We start from the raw sequence: 14,942 nt of genomic DNA on the forward strand, positions 1-14,942 counted from the left end.
GAGGGGAGAATCCATGTGAGAGAATACTGTGAGGAGAGAGGGTGCTGATATTGGGACGTAAAGTGAATGAATGAATGAATGAATGAATATTAATTGGTGTTCCTAATATTTAGATAGGTCTTTGGAAAGTATACACAAAATACTGAGAAGAGACCAGTAAATACTTGAACTTGACTAAAAAAAAAATCCTTCCTATGTTATAAAGGTGGAAAATATAATATATAAACAACTTAAGAAGGTGGACTCCAGAAAATCAAATAACCCCATTAAAAAATGGGGCTCAGAGCTAAACAAAGAATTCTCACCTGAGGAATACCAAATGGCTGAGAAACACCTGAAAAAATGTTCAGCATCCTTAATCATAAGGGAAATGCAAATAAAAACAACCCTGAGATTCCATCTCACACCAGTCAGAATGGCTAAGATCAAAATTTCAGGTGACAGCAGATGCTGGCGATGATGTGGAGAAAGAGGAACACTCCTCTGCTGTTGGTGGGATTGCAAGCTTGTACAACCACTCTGGAAATCAGTCTGGTGGTTTCTCAGAAAATTGGACATGGTACTACTGGAGGATCCCACAATACCTCTCCTGGGCATATATCCAGAAGATGTTCCAACTAGTAAGAAAGAAACATGCTCCACTATGCTCATAGCAGGCTTATTTATAATAGCCAGAAGCTGGAAAGAACACAGATGCCTCTCAACAGAGGAATGGGTACAAAAAATGTGGTACATTTACACAATGGAGTACTACTCAGCTATTAAAAAGAATGAATTTATGAAATTCCTAGGTAAATGGTTGGACCTGGAGGGCATTATCCTGAGTGAGGTAACCCAATCACAAAAGAACTCAAATAAATGCACTCACTGATAAGTAGATATTAGCCCAGAAACTTAGAATACCCAAGATATAAGTTACAATTTGCAAAACACATGAAACTGAAGAAGAACGAAGACCAAAGTGTGGACACTTTGCCCCTTCATAGAATTGGGAACAAAACACCCATGGAAGGAGTTACAGAGACAAAGTTTGGAGCTGAGACAAAAGGGTGGACCATCTAGAGACTGCCATATCCAGGGATCCATCCCATAATCATCCTCCAAACACTGACACCATTGCATACACTAGCAAGATTGTGCTGATAGGACCCTAATATAGCAGTCTCTAGTGAGACTACACCGGGGCCTAGCAAACACATAAGTGGAAGCTCACAGTCAGCTATTGGATGGATCACAGGGCCCCCAATGGAGGAGCTAGAGAAAATACCCAAGGAGCTAAAGGGATCTGCAACCCTATAGGTGGAACAACATTATGAACTAACCAGTACCCCTGGACCTGGTGTCTCTAGCTGCATATGTATCAGAAGATGGCCTAGTCGGCCATCAGTGGAAAGAGAGTCCCATTGGACTTGCAAACTTTATATGCCTCAGTACAGGGGAACACCAGGGTCAAGAAGTGGGAGTGGGTGGGTAGGGGAGTGGGTGGGAGGGTATGGGGGACTTTTGGGATAGCATTGGAAATGTAAATGAGGAAAATACCTAATTTTTTAAAAAAAGGAAAATAAATAAATAGCACAACAACAACAACAAAAAAAAATAAAGGTGGAAAATACTCTAAGTGGATGTACATACTTTTTATGGTGCTGGAGATTGACTACAGAGCCTTGAACATGCTGGCAAATGCTCGATCACTGATCTATATTCCTAGCTCCTTTCCTGTTTTGTTCATGTTCATCTTCTTTTTCTTCTTTTTCTCTTCCTCATCCGCCTTTCTTCTTCTTCACTATCTCCACGGGCACCACCACCACCACCACCATCACCACCACCACCATCATCATCATCATTACCATCATCACCACCACCACCACCACCACCACCACCACCACCACCACCATCACCACCACCACCATCACCACCACCACCATCACCACCATCACCACCACCACCACCACCACCACCACCATCACCACCACCACCACCACCACCACCATCACCACCACCACCACCACCACCACCATCACCACCATCACCACCACCACCACCATCACCACCATCACCACCACCACCATCACCACCACCACCATCACCATCACCATCACCACCACCACCACCACCATCACCACCACCACCACCACCATCACCATCACCACCACCACCACCACCATCATCATCATCATTACCATCATCACCACCACCACCACCACCACCATCACCACCACCACCACCACCATCACCACCACCACCATCACCACCATCACCATCATCATCATCATCATTATCATCATCATTCTTCTTCATTTTTGCTTATCTTTCCATGGCTGTTATTATGTACTCCTTCAAAATGGTGAGGAACACATTGTAACTGTGTTGCCCTTCTGTTTGTAGGACAGAAGTCTGAAAGAGATGTCACTGAGATAAATCTGAGTTGTCAGAAAGGATGCAGTCTTTTCTGGGGGAGACCTGCTCCCTGTCTTCTCTAGCTCCTAGAGGAGACCTATACTCCTCGGTTTATGAGACTCTTCTCTCATCTTTAAATTTGAATGTTGGGCCAAATCCTTGAACACTTCTATGGCTGCCTACACCAGTAAATATTCTCCACAGTCAAAGACCAGAGTGATTAGGTTATCCTACGTGGACAATCCAACATGATCTCTCTCAGCATCCATAGCTACCCACATCACAAACTCCTTACATAAGGTAAATATTCACAAACTTTTACAACTGAAGCATGATGTCTTTCAGAGGAATTTTTCTACCAAAAGTCTCTCCAAAAGACAGGTCTGCTAATAGCTCAGCTAATTTTATATCTTTTGTTGATCAAATCATATATTCAAGTACTGTAGATTTATATCCTAGAGATTATAAGTATATATATTTAATGGGGAAGTATTTGGTGGAAAAGGCCTTATTGACTGTATATAGTGACATGGAATATACTTGGTATATTACAATAGCAGTCAAAGATAAGTTGTGTGTAGAGGGAGAAAGTAAATTTCAACAGCATGTGCAAATAAATGTGCAATGTCTCATTTTTCCTAAAGTGTGTGTTATAGGAATAAAATTACTGTGGCTATTAGTGGTTATTACCCAAGGGAACATGAGCACACAGATTTGGGAAATGTCAAGTTAAACAAAGTCAGATTGATTCTTTCTCAGAGACTTGAATGTGCTCATGTACTCTGAATGTATAAAGGAGCAGTAAGCATTCTTATCTGATTGGAGAAACGGTTTTCAGGGAATATATCAGACGCCGGGAACTGGAGATAAGCATTTACTTCAGGAGCTGGTCCTTTTTCTATTGTTTCTGAATGCTTCTCCCCCTCTCCCTTAGTCCTATCTTCCATCTTTCTTTCTTCCATTCGATTCTTTGTAGTTTTGTTCTTTCTCTTCTCGCCTATAACCATTTCATCATGCATACGTGGCTTAAAAATGCTAGAAACTAGAAAAGAAGTCTTGTTCTGTTTAAAATTAAAAACATTTCAGAAGAAACTGGAGAGACAAGAAAAACGGAATGATTTTTATGGCATCTATATCGTTTGTCTGTGGTGTTCTAGCTTACCGGACAACACGAGATTGAGCACTCCATGAAAAAGAACTAAGATCCATGGCTTAATTTTACTCCCCTTCATTGAAGTACACAGTCTTTCCAGCCTTACTCAGTTCCAGTTCCTCTTGAGAGTGGCCTTAACTACGCAATAAATATACCACGAGGCTATAATAAAGATTTCCTTCTATGCCACACCAGGGAATAAGGGATTCTGATTTATTGAGTCTTCCCGATCGCTTAAACCAGACTATAAACACTAACATTTTCTTTTACTTGAGAGTTTTGGGTACTCTATAAGATTTATAATATAGTTCCCATATTACTAAGGACATTTAAGATTTTTTGGATGATATTCTTTTGAATAAAATATCAGAATAGCATGAGAGTCAAATGTGTGTTTATGACAAGTTATAAATACAAGACACCATGCTGAATGGCCCCAAATATGACTTTTCCATTTGTTCCCCCCCAAAAAAATCTTTTTCTATCCAGTTTTTGTTCTGTCACACTGCTTCAACCTACTACACTTTGAGCCTACTTGATCATCCCTCTCTTGAATTCTGGATCTATTTATCTACTTGACTTTTCCTCCTTTCTGTACCGACAAGTTTAAAACTCTTTGGTGTCCTAACAAAAATGTAATATTGATTCTAATGTCTTTCATGGTTTTTTTAATAAACAAATATACATGGTTTTCTTTTTTAGTAATTCTTGAACATTTTAATACAATGTGTTTTGAACATATCCACCTCTCCTTATAGTCAGTCCCTGTCTGTGCCTTGTTTTCCACAGTGATCCCTGAGACTCAGGAAGAAGAGATGTGATATAGACGTTCCACTTCAGGCTCAGCACTCCACTGATATATGTTCTTGCATATTGACCAGTTGCACATCCCTGAATTAACTACCAATCAATGCTCTTTTAATCTTCTACATCTTTATCTTTGGGTCAGTCACAGCTTACTATGTGCTAGGTACTTCATGTTTCACCCATGGTATCACAGGCCACACAAGCATCCCTTTGTGCATGGTAGACTTAGATGCATCCTTTAACCCACATGGTTTACTAAGAGGCAGTGCAAACTCCAAAGCCAATTTGCAGTCTCTTTAGTGATGCCAATTTTCCCCTTCAACAGCCTCTTCTCTATCATTATCATTCTGTTTTAACTAGAATTCTTCATCACCATTCTCTTGAAGCAATATGGTTCCTTTCCTTCCCTTTCCATTTCTTGAATTGTGACCTATGCATTTTTACTTGTTTTCCTCACTCCTTCAAAGTGTCAACTGTTGCTGAGTTTTACATTTTCATCTCTAATTCCCCTACTGTGGTAATGTCTTAGTGATATCTTTGCTTTTGTCTGTATGTTTGTTTTTATTTACACCATAACTAGAAGTGACTCTACCTGATATTCATCCTTGTTATTTAATAGAGACAATGTGCAAGATCCCACAGTTCCTGTAAGGTCTACTGTCAACAATGCCTACATTATAGAGATGCATATATCATACTTTCATTATGTAAAAATGAATATATGAAAATGGCATAAGATATTTATGGAAAAGACACATGCAAACTTTTGAAGAGACCACTGGCCTGAATCTGGGCTGAGCAGGGGCTTCACTGATCACCGTGCATCCCTTAAGTATGTCTGACTTTTCACCGTGGACTGCAACATTTGAATAATGACATTAACAAATGTATTTAATAATAGTAACAGTTTTAAACCCTGATGACAAAAAAATGATACCCAGTTTTATGTATATGAATTTCAGATGTACATGCCCTACAATTCCACAAAAAGTTCCTTCTAAAGGATGGAGAGATGGCACAGCAGGTAAGAGCACTTGCTGTTCTTCCCTAGGACCCACATTCAGTTCCCAGCACCCATATCAGCATTTCACAATTGATTGTTTCTCCAGCTAAAGGTCATCTGTGCCTTCATCTGGTCTCTCCAGGTACCTCTATGTGTGCATGCACTCATGTGCACACAAACATGAACACAAATAAAAATAAATTTTTATCTTCCTCCCATCTATTAAAACAGGGAATTGTTCACATCCATTTGCTTATAAATATTCCTTCCTGATAAAACTTCAGTATTCCTTCATAGCAATAAAATACCATTTATAGTGAGTTTAATTTTAAATCTATTAGCTAAAAACATGTTTACTGGCAGTGAACATTTTCTTGGAGAAAAAAGAGAGATTATCTTGTATTGAATTATTTGCTAAAGTAGTTACTCATACATACTCTAATTGGAGTTTTAATAGCATTTAACTGACAACTCACCCAAGGAAAACAAATCCAATTTTAGTAATAATTATCTAAGAATTAGAAATTCCAAAGAATATGTATATTAAGAAAAATCATATCCATGCTCCAACTGTCTTCCATTATTATGTTGTCCTAATTGACTTAAGCGGAAGAAATATTGATCAATACAATAAACAAGGAACATAAACAGAGGAAGCAACAGGGTGTGTAACAACCACTCAGACTGACTTGAACTCGGGTTTGCATTGATGATTATTACCCATTTGGCCTTATGCCATAATCTGTACAATTCAATAATAATGAATCTCCCTACCATACTATTGGGTAAGATAAATGAACTTGGCTCACAGAAAGGCCTCCATATACCTTAGCTATTATTGATAAAAATAAAGAAGTTATAATAATCTGTAGGAAAGCATAATAAAAGTGTTGCTTTGATTAGCACAGATCTGTCATAAGGAAAGCAAATACCATCATAGTACCAATGAAATCATTTTGGGGGCACTTAATACTAGGACATATATCAGGCCTCATAGAAGACCAAAAGTATACAGTCTCTGGTTCTAGGGTCCCACATTTTTAGTTGAGATTTATGCTTTCTAAAGACAAGGCCTGCTTTGGGAGCAGAAACTCTTGTCAAGCAGTCTCATTTGTTTTGAACTAAGACATGAACAGTGATCCCTGGAGCCCAATCTATCTAAGCCAGAGGGTAAAGAATAGATCCTCTGATCATCAAATGTGTCACACTGCATCAATGTTAGACAAAACAATGGGAAAGTGTCACCTTCTCCCAGGAGAAAGGTGTAGACATGGTAGAATCTTGATTCTTCATGGAAATCTGCCTAGCATAAAACTCCACCTGGAAACTTTTAAAACCTGGTTACATAGCATCTAGGAATTAACTGTTATCTGTTTATTCGATTTCTCTCTCCTGGACTCTGGGCTGAAATCTCTTCTGAGGAAGAAAGCTGGGGAGAGAAGACAACTCATATTTATTCAATTGCCTTCTCTTAGGGATCAATGCCTTGTGCTGTCTAATACCTGAAGTCTGAAAACAATTATTTCATATTTTGTCTGCATTAAAAAATGTTTCAGTCAGGAAGATATATCTGGTCTCTATTACTCTGTATTGTCCAAAAGCAGATGTCTGCCCTACATGTTGGAATTATGAAATCTCAAAGGCATAGGAGAAAAGAGGATGCCTGCCTGAATCTAGGAGTTCCCGGAGGAGGTCAAAGTTTAGCTAAACCAGTGTTAGACAAATTGGTTTAAACCAAAAACAATCTGTTTCTAAGTTTTCATATGGACATTCCAGGAAGCCATTGGGATAACTAGAGCCTCTGTCGGATCATGAAAAATAGCAGCCCACCCCCATGATTGAATTAAGTCCTTTCCTCTCTCAAAGTTGGCCCAAGAGAAATGAACTGAAGGTGTTGGTGTGATGACAAGCCACTTAAGAGTCTTTCATTTATCAAATGTTGGTGCTGTATCCAGTACCGAGAAGAGAGTATATACTAAAACTAAAAGAAATGAGAAGATACTATACAAGTAGCAACCTCTGTAGAGTTTAACCATAATTGACACCAAAGAAAAAACTTACAATATAGCCATATGCATGGATGGAAGGGAACTCTACAGTGGTTAGACATCTACTGGCAAACTATAAATAGTCCCCAGGCTCCAGAAGTGACAGTCAGAAGTTCCTGGCCTCACTTCCCCCTGCAGACAAACCACTCTGTACAGGGGCCATAGCATCACTATGTCACATAACATAAGTCACTGTCAACAGTTGCCCTATCAGACCCTGTGCTACACTCTGGAGGTAGTATTAGGGCCAAGATATTCTTCAGATATCCCTATGCCCTTTTTAAACCCATGAGGAGAATAAGTCTGCCAGCTAGGCCTACTAAGACTAATTCTCTGAACTTACACGGGTGAAATTAAATCATATTATCTAAATACATTTTATAGAGTGCTACTGATAAAAATAAAAAGCTAACTAAAAGTGAAGATGTGACTTTATCTCCTCCCCAACCTATTGTAGAGAATATTTAATCTCAATCTGGGGCTTTTAGCCTGTCTTTGATCATTCAGGTCCAGGATAAAAGACAGACATGATATTCATATTTATAATAAGCCTTTGTCGCTACCATCTCTGACCAGCAGAAAAGAAGCGACGAAACCAATGTCCTTCTCAAGGCAGTTTATTCAGGCATTTAACAATGTGCAGGAAACAGAAGAAGAATGCCCCAACCTCTCCAGTCCACTCCCCATCACCCCAGTCCACGTAGGCACAGTTCATTGGCTCAGGACTACATTCGTCACATCATCCGATCTTATGTTGTGATGCATCTGCGCGATGCAGCTCAAGGTACGTGGCTATCTTGAGGGATATGAGGAAGTCAGGTGCCAGTCATAAGACTTGGCAGCAGTCCCGGACACCATCTTGGGGCCGCTGCCACACTCGCTCCTCACAAGCCTTTATTAGCACTAAAGCTTGGCAGATATGCTATTAAAATCTATTTCCTTCAGTCCTTTCCCTAACTCCTCCATTGGGTTTCCCATCCTCAACCCAATGGTTGGCTGAAGGAGCTGAAGGGTTAGGTTTGCAACCCCATAGGAGAAACAACAATATCAACCAATCAGACCCCCTCCCCCTGCAAAGCTCCCAGGGACTGAATCACCAACCAAAGTATACACATGGAGGGACCCATAGCTCCAGCTGCAAATGTAGCAGAGGATGGCCTTATCTGGCATCAATGGGAGGAGAGGCCCTTGGTCCTATGAAGGCTTAATGCCCCAGTGTAGGGGAATGCTAGAGCAGTGAGGTGGGAGTAAGTGGGTATGTAGGTGGGGGAGTACCCTCATAGAAACAGGGGGAGGGAAGATAGAATAGGGGATGTGTGGAGGTGAAACAAGGAAAGGGGATAACATTTGAAATGTAAATAAATAAAATATCCAATAAAAATAAATAAATAAACAAACAAAATCTATTTCCTATCGATGACCCCTAGTTATTGTTTACTATGTTTCATCTGGGCTCCTCTTAACTCCAATTGGCCAGCCCTCAGGGCCAAGCATTCCTGACTCCTAACCCATGGCATCTTTCTCCTCTCTTTGCCTTCTTATCTCCCAGAATTCTCTCTCCTTCTGATATCCCACCTCTATTTCCTGCCTAAGCCATAAGCCAGAGACTTATTAATTGACAGGTGAGGCATCCATACAATGCACAAGATAATTTCTTTACACAAACCAGTTTGAGGAGCAACTTAAAAGGCTTGGTTCTTCATGGGACAGTTGCCAATGGCCTGAACTTGCTCTGTCCTGACTGCCGGTGAGCACTGCTTCTCCACTGCTCTGATGAAATTTGATTCCCTCCCCCACCTTCTTGCCTTCCCTCTCAGATGATCCATCCCCCTGTGCTCCTGTTTTTCTTCCATCACTTAGCTGACATAGGAAATTAAACATTTCTTTATTTTTAGCTTTATATTCCTCTTAGATTTATAACATTTTTACTTCATCGTGCAAATATGTGCAACTTCACGTGTGATGTGTACTGATTTTAGTAGACTGCTCTGATCCCGAAATTGATGGGAACTTTCTCAAACCTCCAAAATCTTAATTCACAAGTGAGACTTTAGAGGTTAGCCTTCTGGAAACTATCCCGTGTCTTATTATCTAACCTTCTTAACATATGTCCTATACATTCGTCTCCCTGTGTACAACGAATGTGAAGACCAGTGCAGTATGATAAAGAAAGGAATACACAGGAGTACCTCAGAGGAGGAACACTTGGTAAAAGAGTGCTGAACATTGAGCTTAAACAGGTTGGATAACAGTTCAGAAACTGACTACAAATTGTCTTCCTAGGTGAAGCAAATCACAAAAGCTCTGAGGTTTTAGAAGTCAAGAACTCTAGAGAGTCAATCTCCACATGAAAGGAATTGTAATACATTCCCTTTTGGGTGCTTCTGGCTCATGGGATAGCTGCTAGATACCTTGGGTTATCATATACAAGAAGCTTTATACAGCCTGAAGAGGTTATATTTAAAAATACACATGTGTATTCACATACATACGTACATACATATATACATACATGCATATATACATGCATACATACATGCATACACACATACATACATATAATAACAATTAGTGAAAAGATGAATTTAAAGGATAGTGGGGAGTACTATATGAGAGGGCTTAGAGGGGAAAAAGAAAGTGAAGACGACATGCCACAATTAAATTATAGTCTTAAAAATAAATTTAAAAACCAGTGTTAGTTTCTCAATCATATAAAACACTTGGAATGATTCTTGGTCAGTGACAGTAAGCACCACACTGTGCTTTCATTTAAGATAGGTACTATTACCATCCTCATAGAAGGCTTGGCACCACTCAAGTGTTGCTTGAGTCCCAACTTATCAGGTAGAACATCAGTTGCTTATCAGGAACAGTAACCTAAACATGGACTAGAACACATTTAGTGAAGATGAGATGATGCCAAAATTACATCATTCTGGGCTGGGTTCAGAACTTGGTGGTAAAGCACTTGCCTAGCAGGAATGAGAGACAGGAAAGTCCAAGAGAGGGGGCAAGCTAAAAGGAGGCAGATGGATCAAATACCACAGCAAAGCCATTCAGAAGTCAACAATAAACCACCAATTAAACAAGTTATAAGATGGCTTAAGGTTTTACAAATAAAGGACTCTGGAAAGACAATCTCCAAGGAAAAGGAATTGAGATGCAGAAAACCCTGAGGCCCCTGCTCTGTTATAAGAAGTTTGGTGCACCATTTCTGGATTGAGAGGCTCTTAGGCAGTGATTGTTTTTAACCAAAAGTAGTTGGCATTCTGTGAGCTGAATAGACACTAAAATAGGAGTGAGACACACAAGGATAAAACTTTAAGACTCCCCCCTCCCACTTCATAAGATTCTATCAGAACTGGGGTAATTCATTTTAGGAATAGCAGAAGGATAACAGGAGCTTCATTTAAGATAGAGTTCTATGATATTTCAAGTTTTAAAAATGTTAAAAGGGAAGGCTTCATGTCTCAGGCCCAAATGTCTATTCTGCCAGATCAGCACCTGCCCTGGGGAGCACACAGCGATCACTTCCTCAAGCCATCAGCATTTTTCTTTAAGTATCACAGGCAACTCACAGAAAAGCCTTACAAGTCAGTTTCTAGATTCTTATCTGGCAATAGTGGATGACCTCATCCCCTGTTTTATCTGAATCTTGTCAGATGAAGCTGTTAAAGCTTTGACCTGCTGCTTCTTATTCTTCTTTAGCATACCTGGTGCAACACAAATTCCTTATGGTAAGTGGATTATTGCACAAATGTCTCCCAGTCCCAAGAAATAGAAGTAGGAGCCCCAACCTGCTGTAGGGTAGAGGTGTTCACATCTTCAAAAATTCATTCATGATTCTGCTACACATTTTCAGGGAGGGGAAAAATGCCTATTTCCATCAAAATGAGGATATAAAGAGGTTGGCTAGCCGGGTGTGGTAGTGCATGCCTTTAATCCCAGCACTTGGGAGGCAGGGTCAGATTTCTGAGTTCGAGGCCAGCCTGGTCTACAAAGTGAGTTCCAGGACAGCCAGGGCTGCACAGAAAACACTGTCTCAAAAAACAATAAAACAAAAAACAAACAAACAAACAAAAAACAACAACAACAACAAAAAGAGGTTGGTTTGTTTTTTTTTTTCCCAACAAAGTTCTGGTAAGTTCTAAATCTTTTCTAGTGGTTTGAATAAGAATGGCTTCCATAGGCCCATGTTTGGTCACCAGGGAACAGTATTATTTGACAGAATTAGTAGGCATAGCCTTGTTAGAGGAAGTATGACACTGAGGGTGGGCTCGGAGGTGTCAAATGTTCAAGCCAAGCCCAGAGTCTTGCTCTTCCTCCTGCCAGTGGATCTGAATGTAGAACTCTTAGCTACCTCTGTATCTACCTGCATGGTACCATGTTTCCTGTCATGATTAAAAAAAAAAAAATGGAGTAAACCTCTGGCACTGAAAGCCAGCCTCAGTTAAATGCTTTTTTCTTTTATAAGCATTGTCATGGTCATGGTGTCTCTTCACAGCAAAAGAACACTCACTAGGATGCCTTCTCATCACAACTAGATGATTACTATTTCTCTAAAGTATTTTTATGTTGAGACAGGGTCTCATAAAGCCCAGGCTAGACTTGATGACTCAGAATTCCCCATCTTCTAACCCCTTCCTCTCACCTGTGGAGATTAAGGCGTGTTCCACCAGGCACAGATTTTCAATTCCTCTTAAGTTCTTTGGAAGCACAGTCATATAAGTTCTGGACTTGGGTATGAAGAGTTAGTCATATACCTTAATAACTACATAGATAGTAGCAGGCATATGCTAAAAAATTCATATGATAATGAATTATAAGGACAAAAGATCAGAGCTGGTCATGCAGTCTGAGAGACAGAGACCTGAAAAAATGAGAGGTTCTGATCCTTGTCTTTGGCTCAAAGATGAAATGTCCTTAGTTCTGTCCCCAGCTGGAGGAATAAATGACAGAATGGGGATCTGGTTCCATTTGGGTTTCTTGCCAGCTTTCTTCTTCTGTTATACACCTACATTAGCAGCATCACATGGAAGCCAGACATGAGGATGCGACTGAGACTGAGAGGCACCTGGACATCATGGATTGACTGGCACATGGCCCAACTGTTCTGCCCCCATGCTTCAACCCACTAATGCCTTATGTATCTGAAGACGGGGGTCATTGGTATTCTGACACATATTGTGATAGAAAAGAAACTGTTCTAGGAACTATCCATTAAAATGTGTGCGTAAATACTAATGAGCTCTACACAAGGTCTTCAACTCAACGGGTAGTTTGGCATAGTTTGGTCTACACCAAAACTACAGTCCCAGGTTTCATGACTGTGCCATGGTTTTGTAAGTTGTCACTGGGGGAAGCTGGAAAGAGTATGCAGGGACTTTGTTTTCCAACCTTTCCAGGTCAGTGACCGCTTGGGCAGCACAGGTTCTATTTCTTCAACTTCCATGTGAGTGTAAAATTATTTCCAGAAGAACTCTTCAAAAATAAATATTAAAAAGCAATGACTGTATAAGGACACTTTTATCTAAAACAAGAGTATGTAAACATTTCTTGTATATTTTTATAAATTTTATGTCAGTTTCAATATATGTCAAAATTGAAAAGTTTTTCAAAAACCAAGAGGATATTCCTTTGCTTCTAGAACATTCAGAGAATTGGGCCCTGGGACATGCTGAGGGCTATAGAACTGAAATGATGTTGTAGACTTGGCCTACTGGGAATAGCACTGCCTGCTATGATTGGGCACGACTCCAAGACTTTCAACACAATGCCAAGGACATGTCCACAGAGGATGGCTCTGTCTACTGTGAGTGAACACATGCCCGAAGCTTCCAGCAGTTGGCACTGCGGACACAGGATATGGAGACTGAAATCATCTGCCACTATGTTTTAGAGAGCTAGTTTAACTGTTTCTCCTGTTGTCCATAAAAGGTATCTATAGGGTCCTTATTTCTCCACAGAACTTCTGATTCAGTCTTGTGTTGCAGACAGATGGTACCTGAGGTGTGATGTAGATTTGTCTGCAAAGGACAATGGGAATGCAATTATGTGCCATGTCTAGCCTTCATAGAGAAAAGCTGTCCCTAAAATGAAGCGATTCACTAAGCATAGCAAAGTGTTGCTAAAACTGGATCATCTGAAAAGACCTAAGAAGGTCGTCTCCAAACAAGTACCAGAAGGATGTCTTTGCCCACCCCATTTTTCTGACAGCTGAGCTAAATCTTATCTGAATAGAGAAAGGTGGATCAGGTCAAGGTAACAATCAGCGATGTCAGGAGTCTCAGGCCCAGCAACAGGGCAGGCTTTCTCAACACCGCTGCCCTGGGGGTGGATACAGGACATAGCTCTTGTCACTCAAGGAGGAAGTTGCTTCCTGAGAAGGAGACAATGAACCTAGGCTTGTGTTTAGTGTGTAGAGGGGAATGTGTATCCTCTGCACTACACATGAAAGCTAGGATATTCCCTTGTTCTTAGCACAAAAAAACCAACCAGGTCTCTAGCAAAGAAAGATTTGAAACACTTCTATTTCATCTGCTTAATAATTGAAGCAGGCATAGTAGGAAACTGTAGGGATGAAATACTCATAAATTATGCAAAAGAAAGAAAGAAGAAGAAACCCTCTAAGAAAAGACTAATACTTAAAGAGAAAATAAATATTATTGATAATAAAATTGAGGATATAATGTTTGTTCTGTGACTACAAATGACTCATATGAAAATTATTCAGGCCTGTGTTAGTGTCAAGATGAAAATTTAGATGTTTAAATCTTGCCGGGTTTCACAAGTGCCATGCATACATTGAGCTAATCATCCATCTCTCATGCAAATATGACCCCACTTAGCACAAACCTTCTAATACTGAAGTATTCCACAGTGAACCGATTTTCATTGATCTTTCTAGAATAAGTAACTCAAAGAATCAAAGATCTGTTATTTTGTGCAAACAAGTGAGTTTCACCAAACGTGAATGCACCATTACTGTTCTATGTTGTCAAATTCAATAATTAATGTTACCCACAACCTATTCAGTCTGAAATTAAAGGCATTGCACGCTGTGAACAAACTTATGGAGAATTTTGACATTCGAGCCAAACATGGATCTATCCATCCCGAGAAGTAAATGATATATAACTATATTGATATACTTTCATAGAATTTTCTTGCTTTGAGACAGGGTCTTGCCACACAATCTAGGCAGACAGCAAAGTCACTGTGTATTCCGTATTGCTTGAAAATCACAGTCTTCCTGCCTTAGCCTATTGATTATTGGGATGGAGGGGTGGGGAGAGTAAGGGAAAGATCAAAGGGCTTCCAGACTCACTTGGTGCTGCAGTGATTTTGAGAGGGCATTGTCTTAGAAGAATTTCCCCAGAACATTACCTCCTCTTCTTCACTTTCTTTTAAAGGTTCAATTTTTATTTTTTAATTACGTGTGCACATGGGGGGAGTGAGGGTGGGGCATAGTGCACAGAGTGCAGTTGCCCACGGAGGCCAGAAGAGGGCTCTGAATTTCAATGGAGCTCACATT

The 14,942-nt window shown here is 40.1% G+C and overlaps 1 pseudogene; it reads left to right on the plus strand.

Annotated features, from left to right (window-relative positions):
* Nucleotides 1-8,180: 8,180 nt before the first annotated feature.
* Nucleotides 8,181-14,942, plus strand: part of LOC110300188 (disks large-associated protein 5-like) — an 89,649-nt pseudogene continuing 82,887 nt past the window's right edge.

The sequence above is a fragment of the Mus caroli genome, unplaced genomic scaffold (genome assembly GCF_978045245.1).
Source record: "Mus caroli unplaced genomic scaffold, Mus_caroli_1 scaffold_10, whole genome shotgun sequence".
Classification (NCBI taxonomy): Eukaryota; Metazoa; Chordata; class Mammalia; order Rodentia; family Muridae; genus Mus; species Mus caroli.